At 34.6% G+C, this 11955-nt stretch overlaps 1 long non-coding RNA gene across 1 annotated transcript; it reads right to left on the reverse strand.

The window, feature by feature from the left end:
* Nucleotides 1–10622: 10622 nt before the first annotated feature.
* Nucleotides 10623–11223, reverse strand: LOC113337714. The gene is made up of 2 exons (XR_003354397.1): nt 11099–11223; nt 10623–10975 (listed from the first exon to the last, which is right to left on the reverse strand). It is a non-coding gene; the product is annotated as an uncharacterized LOC113337714 (long non-coding RNA).
* Between the last annotated feature and the right edge of the window lie 732 nt (nt 11224–11955).

Genomic DNA, 11955 nt, shown 5'->3' on the forward strand with positions numbered 1-11955 from the left:
TGGACAGGTATAACTACTTAGTAATATTCGTCCCTGTATATGTTGTCTGAGATAATAGATTGGTAAATTATGGACCTCCAGTAGTCAAGTCTGTCACATGCAGTTTCATGAGATGGTTTCTGGTATTTTTATTTAGACCAAGGATATATACCCCTGGAATACAAACCATGCACTGGTTGCTTGTTGACATCACTCGTGGGTTATCAATGTGGTGCATGATTTGTGAAACTCGGAGAATCTCATTATGCATGTGGTCTAGAAGATGGTTGATCAGACAATCATAACCAGCATGTCCAGTACATTTTACATGTTCACAAATATATTAAAAGAAAAAAACTTGTTCTAGGCTGACCAAGTGGTTGGAGGGTAACAAGCGAATTGCTCTTGATCTTCATAGATATAATGCTGCTATTCCTCTGCATTGAAATTCTGTTTTGTTCTTCCAGCATTAAAGAATCATTAAAGAAAAGTTCAAGGTCCCACCATTCTTGACCAGTGAAGCTCACTCTATACTCAAAAGCGGTAAGAAAAAAAAGAAAAAATATCTGTAAACTATCTGGTGTTCATATTTTTATCCTGCTTTAGTCGTGGAGAATGATGAGGTGGGGAACAATTATCTGGTTTTCAATTTTCCGCATGATTGCTAAGTGCTTGAATGATTTAGTTTCTCTTTGATTTCCTGATTGAGAGCCTAATAAGTTTATTTTACTATGTAATCTGTTGCATTTTAGTATTGAATATACTTCCCATGCTGTTTAAACCTCCTATTGTTTTAGCACACTTTCTAAATAGCTGGTGCAAACTATTGCAAGAACTGATTTAGCTTGCAGCATTTGAATTGAACATATGAAATATGTTGAGAATGGCAAACTCAATCAAGCAGAATCTAGTTTATGAATGCTCGAGGTTCGATCTTAAAAGCCCAACATGCCCGATGCATAATATTTACCTGTTAATGACAACTTAGGAATTAACTTTGACTGTTATCTGTGATTGCTGAATATTTGTAATTAATAATCTCAATTTCTTGAAACTATTATGTAGCTGCTTAGGATTTCATTTGTCCCATAACCACTTTGACCATTATCTGTCTATGCATGTACCTCTTACGCTCAAAGAATGAAGAACATTCCTTAGAAAACCGGTTTCTAGACCAGAACAACTGCTACCTTAGCTCCATGATATGTGCATGTTCAGTTGAACTTTGATGTTGATGATAAACGGCTGATCCACAATGAAAGACCTGATATTAAACTACAACATCTGGCTTATTTGAATTTTGAAAGATTAGCATTCTTTACTTTGCTTATATCCCCATCTGAGTTTGAATTACTAAGACCCTATGCTTATATGCATTTGTGAGTTAAAGCCTATTAGTTATTTTTGGTTTGTGAAATATTAATTTTGATACTAATAAATGAGCTCACTTAGAATCTTTTACCTCATTACTTAACTTTGACCAATTAATAGGCCCACTGCATAGCATTCTCGAGGCTTTTTGAGAATTATTCTCGATTCATGCGATTGTCATTTAGCTCATTTGGGCATAACATGTCCTGTGGCTCATCCGGTAATGTTGTTTTTTATTCTGAAATGAAACTTGAGGCATAATAATTAATCTATGAATAAACTTATTTCTGATAAAACACTAAAGGTGACATCTCTTGAATGTGCATCTGCTTTAATATTTATCTGTGAAAGTTGAGTCTCGCATTTCTAAGGTTGCTAAATGAATTTCTTCGTTGGTTCAAGTGTCCTGTAACTCTTCTATACTTAACTTGTCTAATCTCCAAACATTTTCTATGACATGTTTTAATCTGATGCTTGTTAAAGTATAAGCACAATCTAACATATGTAGATGAACCACTATGAACTTGAATATTTCCCTTCCCTGAAAGAGCTGGAGGAATTTTAGCCAGTATTTACAACTCACATGATAATGCATAACTTTTGACTTTGAATCTTGATCGTAATCTCTTCAACTCACATTTAAGAGAATAACTCACATGGGCTATTCTCTTAAATGCTACAAGATTAATCATCAGGTGTGACTCTAAGTCGGTTATCAATGAGTTCGGCACAGGAACGGTTCCTTGGTTCATAAAAAAAAAATGGAGAAATGCTACAAGGCAAATGGAAGATATAATTTTTGAACACTGCTATCTAAGGGTGCATACGGTAAGGTTCGGCTCGGTTCTTGAAGAGACCAAGTACCTGTACCTCTCTAGCCTCGGTTCCAAAATTTTGGGCCGGTACATGTACCTTGTACCTCGGTTCCGGTACCATTCGGTACACGTCCTGTACCAGGTACGGTTCTGGTACGAGTCGATACTTTTTCAGACAGAAATATGTCTTTTTTTCTCACAACATAAGTACCTATTTTTCAATATATTAAGTAATATCTCAATCAAAAAACAAAGCACCAACTAATAAGTAGAAATGTTACTAGCAAACCAAACAAACAAAGTCTTGAAAATCTGAAAAAAGAAGTAGCAGTAGGCAGTAGCACACAAACTGACAAACACACACACTAAAGTCTTGAAAATCCGAAAAAAGAACAAGTAGCAGTAGGCGGTAGCCACAGACACACATACTAAGTATTGAAAATGAGAAAATATGAAAAAATAACAACTAGCAGTGCAGCTAGTGCTGCAGTAGTCTTGAATCTTGATCTTCTAATCCATGTCAGCAACACTTGTGGTGGCATCAGTGTTGATAGGACCAAGTAACGCTGCAAAAAAAAAATAGCAGTTAGTAACTATTAGTCTATATCTATTATTGCCAAACAAAAGTAATAATGTAATATGTATATCAGCAATGTATATGTTTTTACAATTGTATGTTACCTTCTTCAAGTTCAACATCATCATCTGGTATGTAATCAGATAGAAGATCAAGTTGTATTGGCTTCCTTAGCCAGCTTTGTGTGCAAAGCAATGCCTCAACTGTCCTTGTAGATAAAGAGCTTCTACAAGGACTTAAGACTCGCTTTCATGTGCTAAAAGCATATTCATAGGCAACAGAAGACACAAGAATGGCTAATATGTCCTTAGCCATATGTCCAAGTATCTTATACTTTGTACCGTTGGTCTTCCACCAATCCAATAAGTCAAACTCCTCATCATCATCTTCTCCTTCACCTTCTTCATACTTGTCAATGAAATATCTATCCAACTCTGTTTTTCCCATGTCATCATTTGGGCTGCTCTTGAACCTCTTACTCCTTGACATCAACTCTTTCATACGACTTGGCCCTGCCCCTGGTTTACTTACACTGCTTTGGCTTGTCCCTGGATAGAACTAAGTTTAAGGATATAAGCCTAGTGCTAAGCATTAATTATGCGAGCTCTATGAGGGCATCTCTTAAAGTGCTTCCACAATGCTGCTGTTCCATTTATGCAGTTGTGAGCCCTATATATCCTTCCACAGTAATTGCAAGTGGCTTCTGCAACATTTCTCCTAGTGAAATGACACCATATTATGTTCCGATCCCTAGCTGGACTTGATGCATCCATGAATGATTGGTCACTGACAAACAATATATACACAATTCAAACATGAATCATTGCTGGAAAAAAATCTAAAGAACACAAACAACATGCATTCAAAACACCAAGCTGAATCCATAAATCCAAAATCTAATTGGTATCCATTGTCTGTTGAAACTAGATGTTACCAAGATTTTTAACTTGAACCAAATCAGCAAAACAATTGGCATAAAAAAGAGAGCCTTACCTTGTAAGACCGGATCTCAACGAGTTTTTCCAGTGAAGGAGCAGCACATGCACATCGGTATTGCTAAGCAGAACAACCTATTAAATCCAGCAACAAATTCAGTCTATAACACTAGATACATATGTAATCAAAATGATACTAGCATTTCAGAAAACACAAATTCAATTAAGAAATTTTCTGAAAGCAGATTCAATTATCCAATGAGAAGAAATGATTCATAATAAAGGAAAAATAGGGCTTTAGGGTTTCAAAATGATAACACTGGTAATTCATTCATGTCATCAGATCAATAGAAACTTTCAGGATAGACAAAAATAACATCAACTAATTTTTTTTTTCATTTCATTAGATCTGGAAACTACAAATCTAGATTGCATCTTACCAAATCGAGATTTAATGAACCCAGTAGTCAAAAATAAAAATCAAGAGGTGGTGTAATGAAGATCGTGGAGTTGAAGTCTTGAATCTTGATACAATGATACAACAGAAAAAAATCCGTCAATCACAGGCATAAAAAAATTAAAAACAAATTAAACAAAAAAGATGAAACAAATCAAAAGAAATGACGAACCTGATTTCTAAGAGTGAGAAATTAAGAGATGATTGAATATTTGAAACAAAGAAGATTGATTTAGTAATGGGGTTCTTGACTTCTTCTCCTTCTCAGAGAGAGGAGACGGAAAAAAAAAAGAAAGGAAACTGATAAGAGAAACCCTAGCTCTTTTATGTTGGCTTATATACCCCCTCTAATCTAACGGCTATTACTAATCTATGATACCCTAAATCTAACGGCTCTTAATATTGGGTACTTTCGGTCCGGTACGGCACGGTACTTGTAGTGGACCGTGTACCTCTACCCCCAGACCCCGGTTCCTATTTTTTGGACCGGTACCTGTACCACGTTCCTCGGTTCGGTCCAAAATCAGGTACGGTTCCACCGGTTCCGGCGCGGTCTGTCGGTCCGGCTCGGTTCCTGTGCACCCTTACTGCTATCGTGAAATTAATTTTTCTGCAGATTCTTTGGCCGAAAAGGGTGCAGAATTGAATGCAGGAGAGAGAGTTCTGCACACGGGAAGACCTTTGTTTTTAAAGCGTAGAAATGCCTGGCACTGTTTATTACAGATTTGCTTAGTTAAGGAAAACTTGGGCCTGGTCATTTGGGCTTTGTCATTTTGTTTTTCTTTTGGTCTCAAACTTTGTAATGATTTTGCCTTTCAATTAATAAAATGTGTGATTAAGCAAAAAAAAAAGAAAAAATCTTGATCGTAATATAAAAACTGGTATAACTTCAGAGACCTAATGCGCTGCATCTGTATATCAATGAATCCTTCTAGGACATCTATAACCTGTATCTATGAAAAGAAACCTAAGAATCAGCATAAACATTAATTGGAGCTACATATGCTCCTTGTACGACAAATTTTGCATCTTATTGGTAAGTAAGCAATGAAGCCGCTCTGTAAGCGTGACTAGTAATCATCTGTTCTAGGCATGCGTTTAAGTCTCATTTGAAGGAAGTGACCGTACCCATCACTTATTTACTGGTAAGTCATACTCATCCTATCTGATTTCTTTGGCTACATATATATTAATATCCCTTTCTTTCTTCTATTTGCTGTTTTCAGAATCATAACTTATTTTTTCTACAGGTACGCCATTTTGAAGGGCCGTGACTAAATACATCCTACCTTCTTAATAATTGCAACCTACCGTAGAAAAAAATTAATGATAGACCCAAGTTGTGTGGGTCTTAATTAAAACCCCACTGTGCGACTTGTTTAAACCGCCAAGTTAGGGTGCCTTGAGGTCACAAACATATCTTCAAAAGAAGAACATGAAATCTTGATTGATAACATACATATGACCCCAAAGAAAACTCCACTGGTAAGTCTAACATCTAATAGAAAACTTAAGAACCATTGTTATGGATGTGTGTACATATTTAACCATCAGCCACGTGTTTATGAAGAAACACGTGGAAGGCATGCGAATCAAATCATCAAAACATGATGAGACATGCTTACAACCAAGAAGCATGTCCCATCAGCATCAGATCTTTGTCCAGATAATTCGACGGTAGAAAATTAAGGTGTACCGAAGTATGATGTTACTGCGGAGCACCAAATAGCTCCCAAAGATCTACTTTCTCTTATCCCCAGAAAGAGCCAAGATCAACGGCGATGAGAAATCTGACTGACACGGATGTGACAGGGGCAGAAGACACTTGTCTGACACGAGCAAACGTCTCAACTACCCGCATTAAACACTCTGAGCAGTGTACGTGTCAATCAACCCATAGGACGAACGAGGACAACCCTTCGTGATCAAGCATGGAACTCAGGGGGAATTGTAAAGGACGAAGACCTCTCCGTGATGGACACAAAGCACAAGAAGATAAGGTTGCAACGGCTTCTCAGAAGTAGGACCCACGCTTCAACCCTATAAATACCCCTCTCCACCAAGAGAAAAGGGATCGACCAATCCACAATCCTTAGAAGAGAACATAAGAGAGAGAAATAAAAAGAGTAAGTAAATCCCCTGCTTCCGCAGACTAATGTATATTCAAAATTCATTCGTCTTTGTAAACATTCAATACATAGTGAAACACCAACCCCCGTGGATGTAGGCCTTAGTGCCGAACCACGTAAATCTCCATCTTATTTATATTTCAGCACTTTTATATTCATCGCATATCCCTTATGATTCGTATTTATGTTTGTATTGGTAGTCTTACTCTTCATACGATCATTTTCCTGATATTATTCGACTAGGCAATGATGAGCCCGAGGGCTTTGAGTCGATGAACCGATAGTATCATCTATTTTATGCATGTGCCATTTAATTCAAGAGTTTATAGAATGTGCGAACATTGTTTGTGAACACGTATTAGCCCTCGTGATTTATGTGTTCACAATGGAGTTTTAGATTCTCTGTAAAACAAACGTTTTTCTATAATTTCGACTATTGATGACAATAAAATACCTGTAGTAATGTTAATTGAGATGCCTCAATTGATATCTTCTTTGTAAAGATGGCTTCTAATTGCATTCTGCACGGGTGCTTGTATACCGGGACTCTGGGAGTAATATGCAAGGCCGCAATAATCCTATTTATGAGAAGAAAAATACAAAAATTGAAGCTATTATTCGAAATGTATTATTCTGGTTTATCAACTTTTATTACTATGAAGAAGACAATAATATTGAGATGACTATAAGGTTTAATAAAATAGGTAGTCAAACTATAGTGTCCATGTGGTAACCTTCACCTGCTGGAATGATCAAGATTAACGTCGATGCTGAATACAGCGATGTTATGGACACTTGTGATGTCGCTATGAGAGATTTGCAAGGTAACCACTTATGCAGTGAAACAATGACCTTGTCTCATGTTTCCCAAGACATTGCAGAAGAGAATAGTTTTCTGCTGGAAGAAAATACTTTCTCTATAATGAGGTTTTCCCAGATTATTTTTTTTCCCAGATTATCTTCCAAGGGGAATAGTTGACTTCCTGTTTGAAGATAAATTTCTTGAAGACTAGTTTATTTGGGGTCGCGCTTGAAGAGGGAATTGAAAACTTTGCTAGCATGTTGGGTTGCAAGAATGCTACTTTTCCTTGTGTTTATCTTGATCTTCCCTTGAGAGACAAGTAGGAGATTTACAAAAATGGGAAAAAATTCTCGAAACTTGTGCTAAACGAATTGCTTATTGGAACGAAAAAACTCTTTGTAGAGGAGGTAAGTCAACTCTCATCAAAGGTGTTTTGGATAGCCTACCAATTTAATACCTCTCTATTATTCTAGCTCCTTGCTCCGTGTCGAAGAAAATTGATAAAGTTGTGAGATATTTCTTATGGGATAACAATTCTAACAAGTAAAGGGTTCATAATGTCAAGTGGACAATGGTCAACAGAGAAAGGGGGTCTAGGTTTTAGGAGGACTAAGCAAGTGAATTCGGCTTTGCTAAAAAAATGGTGGTGGCGTTTTGGATTAAAAAAAGATGCTTTGTGGAGAAAGACTATGGTTGGGAAATGTGGTGAAACGTCCACCGGTGGGAAACTCTACAACCCAAAGGTTCAAAATGCGGTAGTTCATGGTTAATATTTACAAAGAGCTTGAAGATTTCAATAAAAATATAAGATTCAAAATTGGCGGGGAAATGAAACTAAATTCTGGGAAGATGTTTGGATTGGTGATGGAAAATTGTGTGATGCGTTTCCTTTGGGTTGTGGATCTTAAAAAACAAAAGAGTTAGTGGTGGCTAATATGTATGAAGTTAAGGAAGGTGGCGTAAGATGGAAATTTATGTCTAGACAAACATACTCTCAAAATATTTCAAATGTAGTCTTAGATATATCTAACCTTATTTCTTCTATATCTATTCAAACAAGGTGTGATGGATACCCAAATATGGGTTGGAAGTGAACATGGTCAATATATGGTTTGGATGGAATTCGAGAAGAAGGGGATCAAGGTGAGCCGGATTATCCAACCAATATTGTTTAGAGCCGTGAGTAACCGTACCAAATCAATTTCTTTCTTTGGCTTCTTTCTCATGATCGGATTATGAAGGTGGAGAAACTTTTAAGAAGAGGTATGGATGTCACTAGTGAATGTCATTTTTGTGAGAAAGATAATGAATCGAGCTTGCATTTGTTCTATGAATGTTGGGGAATTCGGAGAATATGGGATTCTTTTGTTGAAGGATGTCACTTTCAGTGGACATATGATCCTAGTGTTGTTACATCTATGAAGGCTCGGAAGTGTAATTCGGTAGATGAAAGGCTTAGTATAATATGGAATAATATCCCGGTTTCTATATGGTAGTGCATATGGAAAGAGAGAAATGCAAGAACTTTTGATAACAAAAAGAAAACTTTGGCAAGCCTCATTAGAGACGTCAAACTACAAGCTTTCTTTTGGACCGAAAGGAACACAAGGATGTTAGGGCTTACGCCAAATATGTTGATTTATTTATGTGATTCCTTATATAGGCATCCGTAATTTTCGTGGCTTTTGTTTGTTTTTGGTTTTGGAATCCCCTTTTGGTTTCCCTTTTTGTTCGGTTGTACTCATTGGGTTGAGGTACTCCTCTTAAGTTCCTCTTTGATAAATTTTCTTATTGACCGATCAAAAAAAGAAAAAAAAAGACTTGGAAGGGGAACCTTAAGCTATTGTTCAGGCGTTTACCGATCTACCTTATCGAATCCCTTAGAGGATGGCTCAGCTCATCCTTGAAATTATGACAATTGCTAAAACTCAACCGACAACTACAGATTTTTTAACAAAGATGCGAACTTTGTTGCACATCCTCTCTGATCAATGCAGACTCTATCTAGTTTATAGTTTTCCTCTTTTTTATTTTCTAATTGTTGCTTTGGCTTGTCTCCTATGACAGGCATCCCATCAAAAAATAAATAAATAAATAAATAAGTACACGTAACAATGATATGTTAGAAATAGATGCATTTTATGTTAAAGTAGGCAGGTGACCATTTAGAAAAATTTAGGAGTAAATTTATTAGTTTCATAGCATTTATCTAATATATTAGAGATGAAAAACATGAAAAAAATAACACAAACATCAAGTATTATAAGTACAAAAAAACAACGATATATTCACATAAAAATCAAATGAGATTTGAGAAGACGATGTCTGAATTCCTATTCCGCCATTTGAAGAGAAAAGATAAATGACAATAATAAATGCCCTTCAAGCTATAACAAATCACCGAAAGAGTGTGCATAAAAGAAAAATGAACTAATTTACCATATCCATAGAAACTAAAATTAAATTTTACAGGAAAAATAAAATCAACTAAAATAATCAATTGCATTTTATCTAACCTAAATTAGTCCCACATATACTGTGAATTTTCATTGGAAGTCTAAGCAAATCTTCCATGGATTAGCCTATTAAGATTCGTAGAAATTTTCAAAGACTTGTACCTTGAGAGAATTGAAGAGAGTTTTTGTAAGTTCGTGAACTTTAAGAGAGAAATAAATATTTTAGAAAGAAAGAAAGAAAGAAAAGAAGGATTTCAGGAAAACAAACATCGAGAGACACTTGGTAAATTTCATGAAAGACTTGTAGAGAAAAATCTCATATATTTGCAAAAAGTTTTCGCATATTAATTGTAGCAACGATATTGATCAACTAATAAAAACCAGATACTTTTTACCATCGAAACATAATTAAAGTTTTTTTTTTCTTTCATATAAATATACCATCAAAAAATAAAAAAGATTTTTTGATCATTAGAAAGACGACTAAAACTCATTTATTTTTCTTATTGATATGATTGTAAATTCTTAGATACAAAATTAAACGATAATAAAGTTTTATATGTTCTGGGAAGTTACAAACATCAATTATTTTTTTCCTCATTATTTTAAAGGATATTTTATTTTATTAGTAAATAAAATCAAAAACGAAAAAAATCTAGAAATGAAGCCTCTCATAATATCACCTAGTTTGGAGGATTTAATTGAAGCCTGAATTAAAAAGTCATTCAAAATCTCCTCAAATATTTGATTTCACAGTTTACACCCATTAACATATAGGATTCCAAAAATTTTATGAAAATATGTATCAAATAAAATATGATTCTAGGGATTTTCTTAATATCTCTATTCAATAGCCTGGATTTTTATAACCTTAAAAAAATATCTAGATCTTCTTTTATCAAGACATTATATATCCCTTTAGGAGTATCTAGAAATCTCAATTCACAAGCCCCTGAGATGAAGAAAATGGAAGAAAAAAGCTATTGGTAACTTGTTGAGAAAAACAGTAATGAAGAAAGGAAAAAGTGTTAACGTTGGTTGTTTTAAATTTTGTCACTAGGAATATTGTTCTTATAGCTAGCAAAAATCATAACATACCTCGTTTATTCGAAAATCATTACAACTTCTTAAGGAAATTTTCCCTTTTATTGATAACATTGAGATGTATTACATGCTAGCTAATATAGATGACGAGTAAGGATACTTTACTACCATTAAACTTTGATAGAAATAAGTATTGCTAATTGTTAATGATTAAGCTCTTTGTGGTGGTTTATGGCATCTAGATATACACCCATCCTTCTCCTTGGCACATCCATGGTACATGTCTTTTTCGTAAACGCAACACCAACATTTTCCTATTCCTTCACATGTTCTTGGGCGACATCCTGAAAAGTAAATATTGCTGCTCCCTAAAGCAATTTCCTCTCCTAAGTCTGATATGTCTCTGCTAGCTATATAAGAGGAAAAACATACAAAGGTCATTTCTTACTTTCGATAATGAGAAGAATCATACTATTACAATATCATTTTTCAAAAAATAATCAAACCAATTCATTTTGATCATTAAAAAGTACCTTGGCTAAGGAAAAATAGAGCCGTAAGAAGAAGGAAAACAAGACTCGAACGCTTGAAATCAGAAGTAGCCATCACAAACAAAGTAAATGATGTATTTTTATTTTCCTTCGTCGAGGTGAGTACTAGATGTACATTTGTAATAGTTTGAGACCCATATTTATAACATTGATAAACATAATCAATAAGCAAAATATTTACACAATCCCTTGGCATTAATTGGAAAGATATTCATCTGATTATCAAGAACATTAATCCAATACTATTAATAATCCTATACCAATTTTTATTTTTTTTGGCAGTATAAATCACTGGGTTCTTAGGTGTATATTCAACGCATGTTCCCGTTATCTTTTTAGTGTTTATTGTTTTACTAGTATGAAATCAGGAAACACACGGTTTAGTCCAAATTCTCATCCAAATATACTACTTTGTCCTGACTGATTCAACTAGGTACAAATTAGTCCTTTATTTAATTGAAATATGGAATATACACAAATAGCCTACCTGATTTACAATTCTGTCTAAATACTTATAGTTTAGTCCAAAGTGACTCAAAATGATGTAAGAATTATAAATAATTAAGAAATAATTAATCTTTCAGACTGCTCATCCAATATCCATAAACTTTATTCAAAAATCTTATGGTCAAGTCGAACCGTTGACATGACAGGTCGTTACCTATATAATTAATATTAAAAATAATTTCAATTATTCAATTAACTAATTGTCAGCAGATATGTTGGAAAAAAGTATTTAACCCATCACAACTAATTCATCTGGTTATTGATCAATTTACCGAAATATTATAAAATTACATCATAAAAATATATCACTTTTTCATTTCAGTTTTTTCCAT

The sequence above is a fragment of the Papaver somniferum genome, unplaced genomic scaffold (assembly GCF_003573695.1).
Source record: "Papaver somniferum cultivar HN1 unplaced genomic scaffold, ASM357369v1 unplaced-scaffold_175, whole genome shotgun sequence".
NCBI classification, from domain to species: Eukaryota; Viridiplantae; Streptophyta; class Magnoliopsida; order Ranunculales; family Papaveraceae; genus Papaver; species Papaver somniferum.